Source organism: Pavona decussata, unplaced genomic scaffold, assembly GCF_977016875.1.
Source record: "Pavona decussata unplaced genomic scaffold, jaPavDecu1.1 SCAFFOLD_27, whole genome shotgun sequence".
In the NCBI taxonomy this organism is placed as follows: domain Eukaryota; kingdom Metazoa; phylum Cnidaria; class Anthozoa; order Scleractinia; family Agariciidae; genus Pavona; species Pavona decussata.
In genome coordinates, this window is record NW_028145450.1 from 349,222 (window position 1) to 365,335 (window position 16,114).

The 16,114-nt window shown below is 37.9% G+C and overlaps 1 protein-coding gene and 1 long non-coding RNA gene across 2 annotated transcripts in view; one reads left to right on the forward strand and one right to left on the reverse strand.

Moving 5' to 3' along the window:
• The window catches only part of LOC146485164 (uncharacterized), a 428,948-nt gene that overhangs the window by 286,716 nt on the left and 126,118 nt on the right, over positions 1 to 16,114 (forward strand). The gene's annotated exons all lie outside the window — the stretch shown is intronic.
• LOC146485177 (uncharacterized) lies at positions 11,137 to 16,046 on the reverse strand. The gene is made up of 3 exons (XR_014863438.1): positions 15,914 to 16,046; positions 14,453 to 14,504; positions 11,137 to 11,213 (listed from the first exon to the last, which is right to left on the reverse strand). It is a non-coding gene; the product is annotated as an uncharacterized LOC146485177 (long non-coding RNA).

Here is a 16,114-nt window from a genome sequence, read left to right on the forward strand (position 1 = left end):
ATAATTTATGTATAGGTAAAGGTTGCATGATTTGTTTTATTGTTGGAACTATGTCCCTTACTTGAGGCTTTAATCTGAGGCCATAAGAGTTTACTTCAACGTACGTGAAACCGAGCAAGGAGACATAAGCTTCATAATCTTTAAATGCTGACGGAACTACCAACCTAATCCTATGATTACTAGTTCGGATGCTCTACCACTGAGCTACAGGAGACTCGTGGAAGCTAAGGCCATTAAACTAGGTTCATGGGACAAACATCCTGCATACTGCTAGGTTTGAAATGTCAATGAGAGGCATAATTATGCTCAATGAAAGGAAATGTGATGTAGAGTTTAAGCCTGTTGAACAAATGAGAATGATGTATTATTCAGTAATGACACAAGCAAACTTGTACATACACGCGGGTATACATACATACATACATACATACATACATACATACATATACTTGTTATTGAACACATTGTGACACTACCCAAATATGGTCATGGTGAGCTCAATATACGCCGCCCGCACTTAACAGATATCCTGTGATATATGTAGTTTTCGTGTGTCGGGGAGAACAGTGGCAGAGCTCTTTCAAAAAGTAACGCCCTCGCAAGAACATCAAACTATTTATAGCGCTGTTTTATTTTGAACACAAAGAAGACACCAAGTTTGCTCTTAAGAATTGTAATGGTTAGGCCAAAACGTTTACTGCTTACCTTTCTGTTTATGAACTGGCAAATTACAGTTCAGCAAAACCGTTTGATATATTTTTCGCTAGACTTTTGGATTGTCCCGTATTCTAGGGCTCAGAAATTACAAACAGTACATATATTTCCTTAGATTGGTTCTCGCAATCCTTAAAAGAGATCTCGACTCGTCTTGGAGAGATGGAGAAAACCACCTGAGAAAATTAAAATCCGAGAAAGTTTAGCTTTCTGGAAGACAAAAAGACGGAGTACCAAGCAATCATTCTCAGAAGCATCAGAGCCGCTTGAAAAACCGTTAGTTTCATAAAAGATCCAGAGTTCTTGCAAGCAACAAGGCACTAGATGCGTTTGTCAAAACACTGAGGAAAGATCGTAAAATTGCTTGCGTAGTAAATAAAGAAACAGTCACCCGAAAAATCGTTGAAAAGTTTTTCCAGTCTGTTCAGCTCGGTCCGGCTGAACAAATCCTTCGCAACTTCAAAATACTGTTTCGTTTTAGCTTTTGAGGCTCGAAATTAGTGGAAATTTTTGCCGGAGCAATTGGCGCACTAGACGAGTACCCAATTTTTTAATTTGATGCAAAACGCTCTCGATTTCATTCAAACTTTGAGCAAAGCTGCCACTTTCATTCATGCCGGTCCGCGCGAGGGAAAATGGTACAAGTTTCTTTTTTTGACAAATAAAGATCGCCTTTTCTGCTATAAACCTGTGCTTTGTTATCAATGTGTTGAATAATAATACAATTATCCTGCTCAATCTTGAGGAATATCGCCTGATTTTTGATTTCGCAGGGAAATGGTTAAATGTAGTCGGGTGCAGTGCCATGTATTGCCTTTAAAGTAATGAGCAAGATTCTACAATTCGATGTAGTTCGAGCGCCTGTCTGTAAAAATCAGACAAATCCTAAATTTCGCGGCAAGGGTTGAAAATTCGATTTCTTTCATATTTTAATGTCAGATAGGCAAGGATATAACTAAGATCACTGTATAGTTTTTTTCGGTGAAATATCCTTTAATTTCAAAGAAAAATGCCAACAAAGAAAATCCGTTAAAACCGTCATTTAAGGCGCCAAATTATTACACGGATTTGGGAGCTTCGCGTGCGAAAACAAATCATTCTATCGCTTTTAAAACACGCAAATCTTGTTTTAAAATCTTTGAATATATGTTGGAATGACTTTGGGAAACATTCCGTCGTTCGGTGTACGCGAAATAATTTAATTTCGGAGGCATACAATAGACCATATTCGTATTCTCGGTATTGAACTGGATCGAGCTTGCAATAGAGGCTCATGCCGGGGAATATATTAGAAACCATTTGCATGTAAAAAGATTTCCCCGCATAAGCCTCGTTACATAACGCTCGTGGGCCACAACATCATCCGTCCCGAGAGCTCCCTTCCTGTCAGAAGCCCCACCTCACGCCAGCACCACATAAAAACCGGTTATTAATAATCAACTGAAGGATCGGAACATTTTTTTTGTCAGGGATAGGGGGAGAGAGGGTGGGGTGCTTACTTGTTTTCAAAATTAGAGAAATGGAGGAGAGAAGAGTGTATAAAATTTAAGACCGAAACCATTGTTTCCAATATGTGGCATAATGACTGATTTATGAATTAGACAAGGGAAGTGAAGGTATAACAGTAGCTCGATGGGAGATAGGTTATAACGGGCTGGTTTTATACCAATTTCCTTCCACGCGCTTCCCAGCCTGTTTCAGGCTCCTGGAGAGACGCGCGAAAGAGAGGGCGAGGGGTCGAAAACGAGGGGGTACTGGGGAAGGGAAAAAGAGGGAAAGGGTGAAATTTACTAAAAAAAAAAAAAAAAAAAAAAAAAACGAGCCATTGCCTCAAAATTAGTCTCTTACTTTTAGGTTACTGGCTGCTTTTTTTTTTATAAACTGAACAGATTATTGTTACAAAGAATATTTAGCATATATCATACATAGGTATTGTTTCTTGTAAATTATACACGTAATTCAGTCTTCGGACTGCGAGGTGTTCTTTTCAATAAACGATTTTACCACTACTTTTACTACATTAAGAGGGCTCCTTTTATCTGGCCCCAGAAAATTTACCCCGGTCAAAGTTCTGTTACGAGTCAGTGCAACGCTATGCTAACTTACAGACAATTAATGAAGAATCCTATTATTTTAACTAAACAACACGGTAACTGTCTTGATCCCACGTGCAGCCATAAAACAAGACAAAATTAGGTCGTATTAAAACGTTGAAGAACACATTCTCTTTGCGATATTTAATCACATTCCCGATGAGAGGAAATTTAACGCGAGAAAGTAGGGTGCAAGATTGGAAAAATTCGCCAACTCTAAGAACCGCTTTTTTGTGGCATTTACAGGACATTGCCTGATCGACTTCTAAGCAAAAAGACGACAGACAAGAAAATGGTTCTGTAAGAGCAGGATGCCTTAAAGGGGAAACACTATTTCTGTTAATCTTAAAAATGTTAGCTTCTCTCGCGGTGATTCAAAAACAACCAACGCCTTGGACTATTTTAATTCTTAATGATGGAAATATTTATTAGCCTTTTACGTCAGAGTTTTGTCAATGGGCTATGTTAGAAGTAATATACACTCGATTGCAAAAACGTTGACACCTAAAAAACATAAACCTTGAACGATGAGACCCAACGGATTTGTGGGAAGTGTTTAAACAATAACATCATTTCCATATTCAATAATTTACCATTCTCGTTCTTTGCAATAAAAAAATACAGTGCTGACTTAATTCTTCGGAATAATTTTCTACCAAATACTGCTTAAGTTCATTCCCTGTTTTGAGCTTAGGCAAATCGGGAATTGTATATCACTCAAATTGGCCCTTGTTGGCCAACTTAAACACTTTAAGGAAAGTTTGGACAGTTTCCATCATTCACCACGTGCAATTAATTCTGGTCATCAGCCGTCGCACGAGAATAGAATATTATGCAAATAAATTTAGTACACTTATACCCATAAAGCCATTGGGTCACATCGTTCACGGTTTATGCTTTTTAGGTGTCAACGTTTTTGCAATCGAGTGTATCAAACACAAGAAGGTGTGCTTCATCAGATATCCAAACACTGAGAAGTAGGTTGAAGAAACGAGGCGCAGCCGACGACTTCGAGGTGTTTGGATATCTGATGAAACACACTTTCGAGTGTTTGATATGGCTTCTCAAATGATCAATAATTCTTGGAGAAATTCAAGGCTAAAGTTGGCAAAATTTTATGGTAATTAGGATCACATATCCAAACCCGGCCTCGGTCACGGTACTGATTTTCTTTGTTTTCTCTTGATGAATTATTAATGAGTTTGAGAATCGTAATTTAAGCAATGCTGTTTACTAAAGCCGTAATCATTGTTCATAAATTCATTGCACCTGGTGTTGCCTAAGTATTATTTTGCTCTGTAATTAAACCTCCCTTACTACCATTAATCTTTATTTTTGTTTCCAGGATTTTCGGTCAATTCCAAAATAATTTCTAACAACGATTTTCTCTCTATGTTCCTTGCGCCTGCTGTTGGAAAGGATTCTAAGTAGTTGCCGTGCTACCGCGCCTCCACTCAGGGATGTAACGTTCGTGAACTCCACAGCGGATGTGACGGAATAAATCACACCGTCACCATCATTAAAGTTAACCAATACATATTCGGAGGATACACGGACATTCCTTGGGGTAAATATCTGTTATATTCTGGTCAGAAGGTCCGTATATGAACTTACTTACTTACTTACGCGCGGGAATTTTTTTTTTTAAATATTCTTAAGCTTCGCGCGAGATTATCAATGGTTATGTTTATACTGGGAAACGAATTTCATTATAAGAGAAAAAAAAAACACTTATCGGCCACAAATGGATATAAACGTAAAAACTTCGTGCATGAAATGTACGGTATCTCATGAAACAAAGAGGAAAAAAGAACTTTTGACGGTGCCTGCTAATAAAGAAGTACTTTTGCGCAGTGTATGACTAAACAAAAAAGTAGATCTTGGCAAGGACTGTTCAAGTCCAAAAGGAACTTTGTGGATAACCACGCATTTTCAGAGATAATTAAGAAACGATTATTCCAGAAGAAAAAAAAACAGTAAAATACAAGCTAATGTGTGGCGGGTTTTTTTTTTTTTTTTTAATTTCACGCCGGGCTGGTGGGCGGCGAAAACGCGCCATTTCATAATAATGCGCCAGCAATATGTACTGTCCAGCAATCATCGCATTTGTTGTTTTCAACATGGCGGACATAATAGTGAAACTTCACGAAGTCATAGATAACTACATAAATAATGCAGCAAATCGCTCCCAAGCAACGGAAATCAGTAACGAAATTTTGCAACTTTCCCGAGCCGTGGTAAAGAAATACACCTTAGAGAGTGGACGATCATTCAAGTATCATTTGGCACAGCCTTCCAGGTTGCTGTCAAGAGTTGTTGTTTACTGGCACAAGTCTGTGTTAAGAAAGATGCGACGCAAAACCTGTTCTTTGCGCCCGTGGACTGTTCACTTTTCGTGGAACCTTCCTTTAGAAGCATTTGAGTGTTTTAAAGTCGTCGCTTTCAGTGCCGAGTGCGGAGGTTTGGTCATGAAGAATACATGTTCTGTCGAGGAAATCCACATCAAAGTTATGGAGAAGTTGAAATTTCTTTTTGTATCATTGGCGAATAAATACAAATCAAGCCTTGACGGGGACCACATTTTCTGCAAAATAGAGCAAGATGGTTCGTATAACAGGATCATTGTTAACGAGGATCACCCAGCCCAGTTTAAATACTCAAAAAACTTGGAGATATTCAGAGTAAGTTTCAGGTACGGATATTTTAACCGATTCGGAGTCCCACAAAATGCTCTTGTATAACAGTTGAACCCAAAATGAACAGACATGAAACATTCCTAACGTTATATTGCAACGAAACCTGCTGCTTTATGTTATTTCCTTACAACAGAACAGTTGAAAGTTCCCTTTCAATATGAGAGAAGGGTAGGAATGTCAAGTTAAGATGTTAATAAGTCAACATGAAAAAAGCAGAAACACATCTACACACTGTGTCAGGTTTAAGAATTTATTAAATACTTGCCTGTCTTTTTCTTATCTTAACAAGACAGTGCTCTAAAAATGAAAAACCGTACACTGTTCACATTGAAATTTAATTGAACCTTTGGGGACTGCAAATGAGTCAATTCCCAGAACATTTATACCAGTAACAAACTAACTTCAGTTATGCTAATACACTGCTTAAACAACAAGTTGTAATTAACAATCTAAAATGAATGTTTTGACGTTTCTATTATTCCATGACCTGTATGTTTGATCATGCATAATTTTGTATATTTGTGGTTGAAAATTTATGACAGACAAATGAAGTACTCTGCAATTAAAATGACAATGTACTCTGCAATAAAAATGCAGATTTTTAACTTGCCACCGTAATTTAGATTCCACTTTTACTCTGATAGCACACTAAGAAGATTAGCAAGGTGAGGGTCAAGCTCCCCTACCTGGACACTTCTCTCTATGCTTTTGTACAGAACAGAGGAGCAAAATTCACACTTCTCCCCTCCTGGTACTCTCTCTAACCCACAATGACAAAATGCATTACTGATTTCAGGCTCATACACTTCTTTGTTTTTGTGGTATGAGACACTTGAAGGATCTTGCTTCTGTAACCAGATCCCTGTGATGTAGTCATGCCTAAAAACCAACACCCATCTGGATGACAGGGTTGCATGCTTGGCATACTGGGCAATTCTTACATGTTTGGCCTCTCGACCTTGCATAGAATTTATCTCTAAGTCTAAGCCAAATTTGTTAAATAGTACCTCTGTGTGAAAGGGAACAGCATGTCCTATTGTCCACACTGTCGGTGATACACCGCCCAATAGAAGGGAGCAAGCATTAAAATACATCTTTCAGGAGTCTTTGAGTTCCTGTAAGAGTTTCTGATCTATGTTTACTCGACTAAATCTTTTTTTTTTTTTTAATAATTTTATTATACAATACTTTCCTTACGTTTACGATACTTACAATACAGTACAATATTAACATGCCAAAAGAAGACTAAGTTAGAAACTATTTAGTTAGATTAATTACAAAGAATTACAGTACTTTAGGTAATATCCGACAGTTTACATGTACCTTATTCAAAACAGTTGTACTAAACGTTACACTACTAATAAAGACAAAACTAAGAGAAACAGCACTAACGGATACGGTATTACTTAAACAAGTTACATCAAAAGTGGAACATCAAGGAAAAAGAAGCTAAAGGGTCAAGAAATATAGGGATAATTATTATTATTATTATTATTATTATTATTATTATTATTATTGTTTCTTTTTTTTTTTTTTTTGCGAAAGGAGAACCTTCAAATTATTCAAGTATAATTGTCTATTTTATGGGTTGTTTAAAGGAAAGATAAAGGAGTTATAATGACTGAAGTATTTGGTGCCACTTTTGCTGGAAGGCGTTTTGTGTTCCTGTAACAATAGAAACATGTTTTTCTATTTTTAAATTACATCCAACTTGATTAAGATATTCAATTAACGATGGTTTAGCGTTCTTGTATTTGCAGGTGTAAATATAATATCTGCCAAGAAGTAAACGATGATTCAATAAGGAGGCGTTTTTATCTCCTTGAAGACCTAAACAATGGCATAACGTTAAAACTTGTGAGGCTGGAATTAAATCAGCGGAGATGAAAAATAGTTCAACACTTTTCCAAAAGGCCTTTGTGATCGGGCACTCCCAGAAAAGATGAGATTTGTTTCCGAAAGTTTAATTTTATACAAAAATGAATTTGTAGCGATTTTCCTATGGAGAAATTTGAACTGGAAGTTCCTTAGTTTCGTACTAACTGTACATAACCTAGGCAGTAAATAAATTGACTCCCAGTCCAAATTCTCCACGTTTTCAATTTCACAGTCCCTTAACCATTTCGTTTGGCTCCTTTCAGGGCGAGTACATTTTTTATTGATGAGGATTTTGTAGGCTGCCTGACTTGGTTTATTTGTCGAGTTTAGTATGTGGAATACATTTTCTTGAATTTTTTTATCTGGCGATGACAATTTTAAAGAACTCATAGCACTCCTGATTGCCGAAGTTACTCCACAGAATTCGAGGAAGGAAACAGGAAGGCAAAACTTGTCTTTAAAAGAGCTGTAGGTTATAAGCCTTGAATCGCTTGTCATCAGATCATTGATTTTCAGCAACCCCGCATCAACCCATTGTTTATAGAAGATACTCTTGCCTGCAATTCTGATCAACGAGTTATTCCAAATATGGCCAGCACTAAATTCAGCTAGGGAGGCAAAGGAATCCTTATAGTTTAAGTCCGCCCACAACTCAATAAGTTCTTTGGTGAAAGCATCTTTTATATTGAGATTTCGGGCATCTTTTGGTGACAAGTTACCGAGAAAAACCAACTTTCCGCCTACCTTAGACAAATGAAAATCGAAAAAAGCCCTTCCATTTAGATTTAGAGTCATTTGAAAGATATTTAAGAGTGGCCGTCTGTAATTTTCAACTAATGTGTTTTGGGTGAGAAAAAACAGAATTCCTCAAACTTTCTCAGAAGAAAGGACTAGATAAGTAATTCACATTTATGTAACTTTCAAGTCAATCAAAAGCATCTTTAAGCTGCAGGACAAAAATTTCGGTTTTTATGCTCTCAGAAGGCACTCGGAGCTACCCAGGGATCATTTTACTACACATCGGAAACACTTGGGTTTAAAAATAAAAGGTAACTAAAACTAAACGCCAAGTTGGTATTCGAAATTAGAAGACATTTATGATTAATTTAGGACGGTTATTTCCAATTTTAATCAAAAGCTGAATATTTTACCGATTTTTTAACTTTTCTCTTTTGCGAGCCATTTCGGCAGGTACAAGAATCGGCTAAATTCATATGAAAATATCGCCAATGGTACATTACTAGACTTCATGAAAGTACATCCCACCCTGGCGACGAAAGCCTGGTAAAACCAGGGTTATACCCTGGTTCAAGCCTGGTAAAAAAAACCGGGGTATCCTGGTTCGTGAACCAGACTTACCAGGCTTGAACCCTATGTGCAAAAAGTCTGGTTAACCCTGGTATTCCAGGTAAGTCTGGTAACCCTGGTCTTGCAAATAACCAGGGTTACCAGGGTATAACCAGGCTCCCAGACGTCTTGGTCAACCGGGCTAACCCTGGTAACCCTGGTAAGTCAGGCAACCCGGGTTCCGTAAATAACCAGGGTTACCAGGGTTTAACCAGGCTCTAGAGTTTTCAAGAACCAGTCTTACCAGGGTTGAACCCTATGTGAAAAAAGCCTGGTTAACCCTGGTTTTCTAGGTAAGACTGGTAACCCTGGTCCTGCAAAAACCTGGTTAACCCAGGTTTTAGAAATAACCAGGGTTACCAGAGTTTAACCAGACCTGACCCTGCAAGAACCAGGATTTCCAGGCTTTAATGCAATGTTGAGAAAGCCTGGAAAACTCTGGTATATGGGTAACAAAGATAAACAATTCTACATTTGGTTTGATGGCAAATTTGAATTTGAATTTTCTTTCAGCAGCTGTAGATTCTAAAATAATATAATTTTATCAAAAGCATGGAATTTGTCCAGCACAAATTAGTTCATTAAACTGTTCAACTTGTGCTGGTCGTGACCAATAAATTAGAATCACTTCATGATCAGTCACTTCATCGCACGCCCTCGCGCTGAGAAACGCATCCTTTGAAAAATTTAAACAGTCAAATCTTGTCGAGTCGAAGTATTTGCCAGTCAAAATTATTATAGTGATTATAGACCTAATGTCATAATTATTAGAACACTCATTTCTTTGATACCATGGAATAATTTACTGATGGACTTGTCCAGGGAAAGTAAATAGTCAACGAATACACACTTTACCTCTAAAGTCAAAGAATCATTTAATTGTTATTTCGGTATCCAGTCGTGTGAAAAATTATCTTAGCTGTTTCTACGTTTTTGCATGAGAAGCAAGTTGAGTTCAAACATTACAGAATATGTCAATTTTAAAATGTAGCGCATCAACTGAACTGCAGTGTAACAAAACTACTTTGTAGCGAAACAACCGGTAAGCTTTATTTCTGCTTTCAATCATATATTTTGCTTTCATAATTTCGTTTCGACAGCTTCTCCATTATCTAAATTTAGGAACCAAACCCATGTCATTGCAAGAATGCTTGCTTGACCCGTAGAAAACAAGGCTCTACTACAGATTGTCCTTGTCGAGGAGATAATCGACTGTGTACTGAAGCTTGTCTTCGTCAGAGCTCCAAACCATGCAGTCATGACGCAAAGTTTGAATCATTTACGAAGATTCTCTCCGCACGAACCTATCGTCAGGTTGAGAAAATGCAATTTTCCAAATATACATGTATATCATGGTGATTTGCTCTTGTTATTTTAGTCGACGCAGGCGGTTGAGATAGACGCTTTTCAAACTGACAAAACTAGTGTCCAGGTCAGCGTGGTCACAAAGGTGACTGTGTCCCTTTAACATTACATTATACAGCATTGACTTACAGTACCGCTCAAAAGTAAGTTACCACCCTCTCGCGAGACGCGATTCTCGTCTCGCGATACGAGATTCTCGTCTCGCGATACGAGATTCTCGTCTCGCGATACGAGACTCTCGTCTCGAGAGACGAGAAACTCGTCTCGCGAGAGGGTGAAAAAACTGTAAGTACATTTACTTAGGCTTGACTTTTCTCGCAAGAGTTTCGCGAGAATATCAAGTTGAGTGTCGGTGTTGTTGATACGGCAGGACGCTCTTGTCACGCAGAAAAAGCCTTTGCAACCGCAAAGAAGTTCGATTCAATAGCGGTTTGCGAAGCACGATACATGTACATGTATGCAAATTCGAACCGCAGTGAAATTGAAAAACATTTTAAGCGTCAGGGTTATTATTTCAAAAAACTGTTTAATAGATACAGGCACAGAACTTGACTTTAATAAGGCTGGGATTTCTTTATGTAGGAATTGTGTGTGCGGGAAAGTTTCAATTGCAAATTGATAGGTCGGCGAGCAACCTTCGAAGTGACGGAAGAAATAAATCATCTCTTACACTGTGCGCGAATCGAAACCTTTGAAGTGAATGAAGACAAAATTGTCTCGAATCACATAAGCTCTGATAATGCGAACTTACTTGTCGACGTAATCAACCACCGTTGGCACAGGCCGTTTTAAAAACGGCATACAGTGTAAATAAAAGCAACACAAGACAAGTGCGCGAGAAATTCAGTCATAAGTTCTTCTCGCGAGAAACTCGGTAATATTCCAAAATTTCCGCTTCAGTGATTCTCGCGAGACGAGACTCTCGTATCGCGAGACGAGGCTCTCGTCTCTCGATACGAGATTCTCGTCTCGCGATACGAGATTCTCGTCTCGCGAGAAACGAGACGAGACTGGTAACTTACTTTTGAGCGGTACTGTATCTGCTTGTGGTGCTCTTTTTCACCTGCCTTTTCACTTCAACTCCCATTTGCCTTGTTCATGTACATGTACCATGGTGAATCTAGTAATAATAAACAAGAGAGTTTAACTTCTGGGATTACCATATACATGTATGGATTGTGGAGGGTTCAGAGTTTGTTTTTGTCTTGATGCCCCCACAGGTTGTGCTCTTTGGTCCTAGTGACAAGTGACATATGAATACAGGTAATATTTTTTCAGCAGTTTTCAATTGAGTGTCCAAAGCAATTTCATGTTTGCCTTGGTTTTGCTTTACACCAGCTGTGCTCTATGATTTGGTGGCAAAGTTCACATCACTGGCAATTATTATTGTTCTTCAACAATGGGAAGCCAAACCAAATGCTGTCTATGTCTGTTGTGAATGGTCAGAGTAATAATACACTCTCAGGTTTCCAGCACTAAATTGAAAACCATTAAAGGACACTATTCAAAGCAAAACTAGCAAGCAGACAAACCACTAAAGTCCTTATTAATATTACATGCCTAGCAGAGAAAACATGTACATGTAGCTACAGGTGCACCATTTTTTGACATACAAGCAGTCAAAACCTTAAAGCCCTTTATCAATATTACATGCCTAGCAGAGAAAAGCTACATGTGTACCTTTTTTTCGACATGCAAGCAGTCAAAACGTTATAGCCCTTCTTCAGTATCACATGCTTACAGTTTAGCAGAGAATAGCTCCCATTCTTTTGAATGGTATCAAAACAGTTCAAAGCTGTGGAATTTTGTTGTAATTGGCAAAGAAATGAGACATAAAGTAAAACTACTGACTGCCAATGGCTAAAGAGAGGTTTCAAAACCATTAACCTTGTAAAGCTCCAAGTTTACAGAAAGTATGATTTGACAGCCTTTGACCATCAACTTCCAGTAGAATTCAGCTGCTTTGTTTCCATGGCATGACAAGAATGTCCAGAAGCTCACTCCCCTTCTTTATTACTCCCTCTCCAAGCACCATTTTTGTCTTCGCCCTATACCCCACTTGGCAGCCTGTTCACAGGCTATGTTTTTTATAGTTTCAAGAAAATGATTTATACATGTCGTGTGTCTCAAGGAAAGATCAATAACAGACGTTGCAGCGGTTGCTCCACAAGAGCAGAAAAGGCCAGTATGGCAGATCAGGCACCACAGAATCAATAATTATAACCATCATGTCAGTTTTCAAGATCACCGAAAGAAAATCGGCCACATCTTTACAAATGTATGTTGAGCCTTGCCACTAAATGGCTGCTAAAACAATTAAACTCCAAAGATTGGAATCAGTAAAATACCCTCTTGTTTACTGAATTAAAGCTTTTTGTCAGTCCAATGAGTCAGTCTTTATTTTTGAATAAAGATAATTTGCTCTTGGCATGGTGTTTACGGCATAGTTCAACACCAACAAGACAATTAGTATCATCTCCACAAACAAGAAAACAGGAAGAAACAGAATCTTAATTTTTTTTATTTGTACACTGCATTGTTGAAAAATAGCAATTTGGTTGACAAACTAGAAGAACTATAAGAAATATTGCTGGCAAGTTCCCTGCAGCCTTTTTTTCAAACTCAAACATTGACACACCTTAAAATGGTAAAAAACCTTTCACTCAGTACACTGTAGATTGGAGGACAATTCAAAATAATATTCTCATCTTCAAATTATATTTTTCTAGCAGTTTGACACACCACAACAAAAAGCCATGGACAAGTTCCTTTGGGAAATTTTCTTCAACCAATCAGATTAACCACCCAGATCCTGGTATATGTAGAAATTACATCATGACATTACAGAATTTCTGTGGTTATTACTCAGATGCAGCTTTCATGGGGAGACCGGGTTAATGAACAGAAGCGGGCAACAATACCCGTTCACTCAGGCTAACCAAATAGAAATTATTTTTTGATCAATTGATGAAGATTGGCATACTGTAATAGAGCATTCACACCTACAGTACATGTACAGTGCACACTGCAGTCAGTTCAAGAACTGCTACATGTATATCATTTTAGTGATTAATATGTACATGTAACACTGTACATGTACTGTAAGTCAGTTCCCATTATTACATGCTGGTTATGCAATACTTTCGAGTGGTATACCGTGAACTATCCTATGAGCGACTTGATTTACATGTACCACCAGAAAGCACTGCATAACTACAGTAATTTATCCCATGCCACTCATTTAACGACATTTCAATACGCGTATGCATATATATGCATACGGGCATTACATGCATTTTAGGCGCATATTTTGGTTCGCTTATTTCTGATCTGCACTGTAACTTTCCTGTTTCACGTCTGGTTCCAGGAATTCAAAATTAAGGTCAAAACTGGGGTATTCTTCTTCCATGTTTTAGTCAGTGTTGGCATTATTTTTTTCTGAATGAAAATTTTGAGTTGTCATAGGCTCTTCAATCAATCTTTTGGCGGGAAAAAAATTTAGGCTGCGAGGAACACCAGGATTTTTTTGGTTGCGTACCACAAAATATGCAATAGGTTTCTAACTTTCTGATTGGCTGTATTCTCTATGGCAATTGGGATAAATGTATGTAAATGACTGCGTCAGGAAAAACAAAATACACTACAGTGTATTCATACTTTCAAAAATTTCTGCAGTTCAGCGATGGACCTTGAACATTACTTAATTTGAAAAACTGGCCCGCGAGTCCAGGAAACTCAAATGGGCAGGAAATTAAACAAAAACCTAATGTTGACTGAGCTGGAACAATTAAACTATTACCTTTCACTCCCATGGGAAATGTCGTATTTTTGTAAAACGGCAGCTGTAAACCCCTACACCAACTGTAATACACCAATTAAAAGGTTTTATGTGGGGCATTGTAGAAATCATTCCAGCTAAGACAAAGGAAGTAACAGAAGAGAATGAAAAGTGTTTAAAACGAGAAAATATAAACCTTAAAATACATCTCACTTCTCGTATACACTGGGTATACCCCTAAACTATAGCTTAATTTGCAGATCTCAGCACATAGTTTCTTGTCAAATGGTGACTTGCTCTTAAAAGTGTAAGGGGAAAAAGTTACAAAAAATGGAGGGGTGGTTAATCATGTCTTGTTTAGGAGGGGGGTAAGATTTTATGCTTCCATTGTGCAGATCTCTCCAAGATCTGTTTGGTGTCCAAATTTGATACAAATTGACCCAATATTGGGCACGTAATGACTTTTTGTGCCATATGGCACTCTTGGGAGTGAGAGGGTTAAACTACAGTGTACATGTATTTCAAACAAAAACCACAACATGATTTCATTTACACTGAAATATAGCTCGCATGTATTGTACCTGATCAAGAATGGTGTTCCCAACATGGGAAATTATACATGAAGATGGTAATCTGTAAAAATAATTACAAACAATTTTATTCTTAGTCAAATTAAGTACATGTACATGTGACGGCAAATTTCCATGTACAAAAAATAATATACAAAGCAATACACAATCTGTGAGGCTGAGTTTTATCAGGTTGCATTTTGCATCTACAAGTAGTGGGTTTAGCAGTTTACCAGACTTTACAGACTGTACGTGAAATGTTCATATTATAACACTGTTGATTGCACGAAATCACCTGCAAATCAGTGTCAAGCACAGACACTTAATTTTGCCAGCATTACAGTCAGTGCAACCTAGAGCAATAGGCATAAGTCACCTAAATCTCAACCAACTGCTTTAGACTGAACATGAAACATAAACAATAATTATTACTTCTAAGAATCATATTGTATGAGTCCAAAAACACCCAGTAAAAATCAGGCCACCCGAATCCCCTCACAAACTTTACACTGTACAGCCATCTCTTGCTGTCTTATACCATCCCACATCACCCCCACCCATGTACAAATCGCTTGCTTGCTCAGAAAAAAACTGCAGCAATAAAATGCTGACAAATAAAAACATGGTATAGAAATGGTTTAATAAAACATTAATGCCAAGATCCTATAGCCAGCATTCAGGTAGGTTGCAACAAATTCAATTGCCTGGAATGCCATTTGTTGCAATATTGGAGTGGATTCCTTTTATTAAGTGACCGTTTAAAAAAGGTCAACACAGTATAAAAACATCTTGTTGGGATTTAGTAAAGGATGACCACTACCGCTTAAAAGAGGTGACCATTTAAAAAAGGTCAAAATGTTACAGTTATAAAGGAAAGAAATTTTGGATTTTGACAACAGACCGCCAGAGGGTGACAGTGCAGTGCAGTGTAATACAGGTTCGACTTAAAAACTACAGTACATGCAAACTAAGCCTCATGTTTGCCACCTTTGGTTTCAGTCTTCTGTGACCAGATTACATTGTGCATAGCAGTATCTTGTTTGAAATAGAGCCCTGTTTTATTAAGGGTCACTTCTGTGTTATGAGCACTACGGCATTTTCGCACAGAAATTACTTTTGAGCTCAAAATGAGAAACATGCGCCGGAAAAGGGCTCGATTGAGTTGCAATCGAGCCTCCTCTAAAGTGAACTTAACGTACTACAGACAAAAAAGTACATTTTGTCGAAAAGTTGGCTGATGTGGTTTCGTTCGGGCCTTCCAAGCCCATTAATTTTTAACCGATCGATACAAGACATGCCGCAATCGACTGAAGTTAAACAAATGAAATGGCTTCTGTTCCTAATTCACTTCGAGATTTCACGAAATAAGATGTATGTAACATATGTTAAGAAGGTGATAATACTCTGTAATAAATGGAAACGTCATGAATTAACCAGCCTAGAAGGGAAGAAGCATATCGATATGTTACTGACCTTGAAATCACCACGTCCTGTGATCGCTCCGCTTACCACAAATGATCGTCTCACAGTCATCTTCGAGCACGATAAAGCCTTGACCTTTGTTATCGTTAGCAAAAATAGTCTATATTTTCATCCGTTACCATATAGGCTATTTTTGCACACGATCAGAGCGAGTTCGTTTGCCGAGAAAACGGTTACAAACCAGTAACTGGT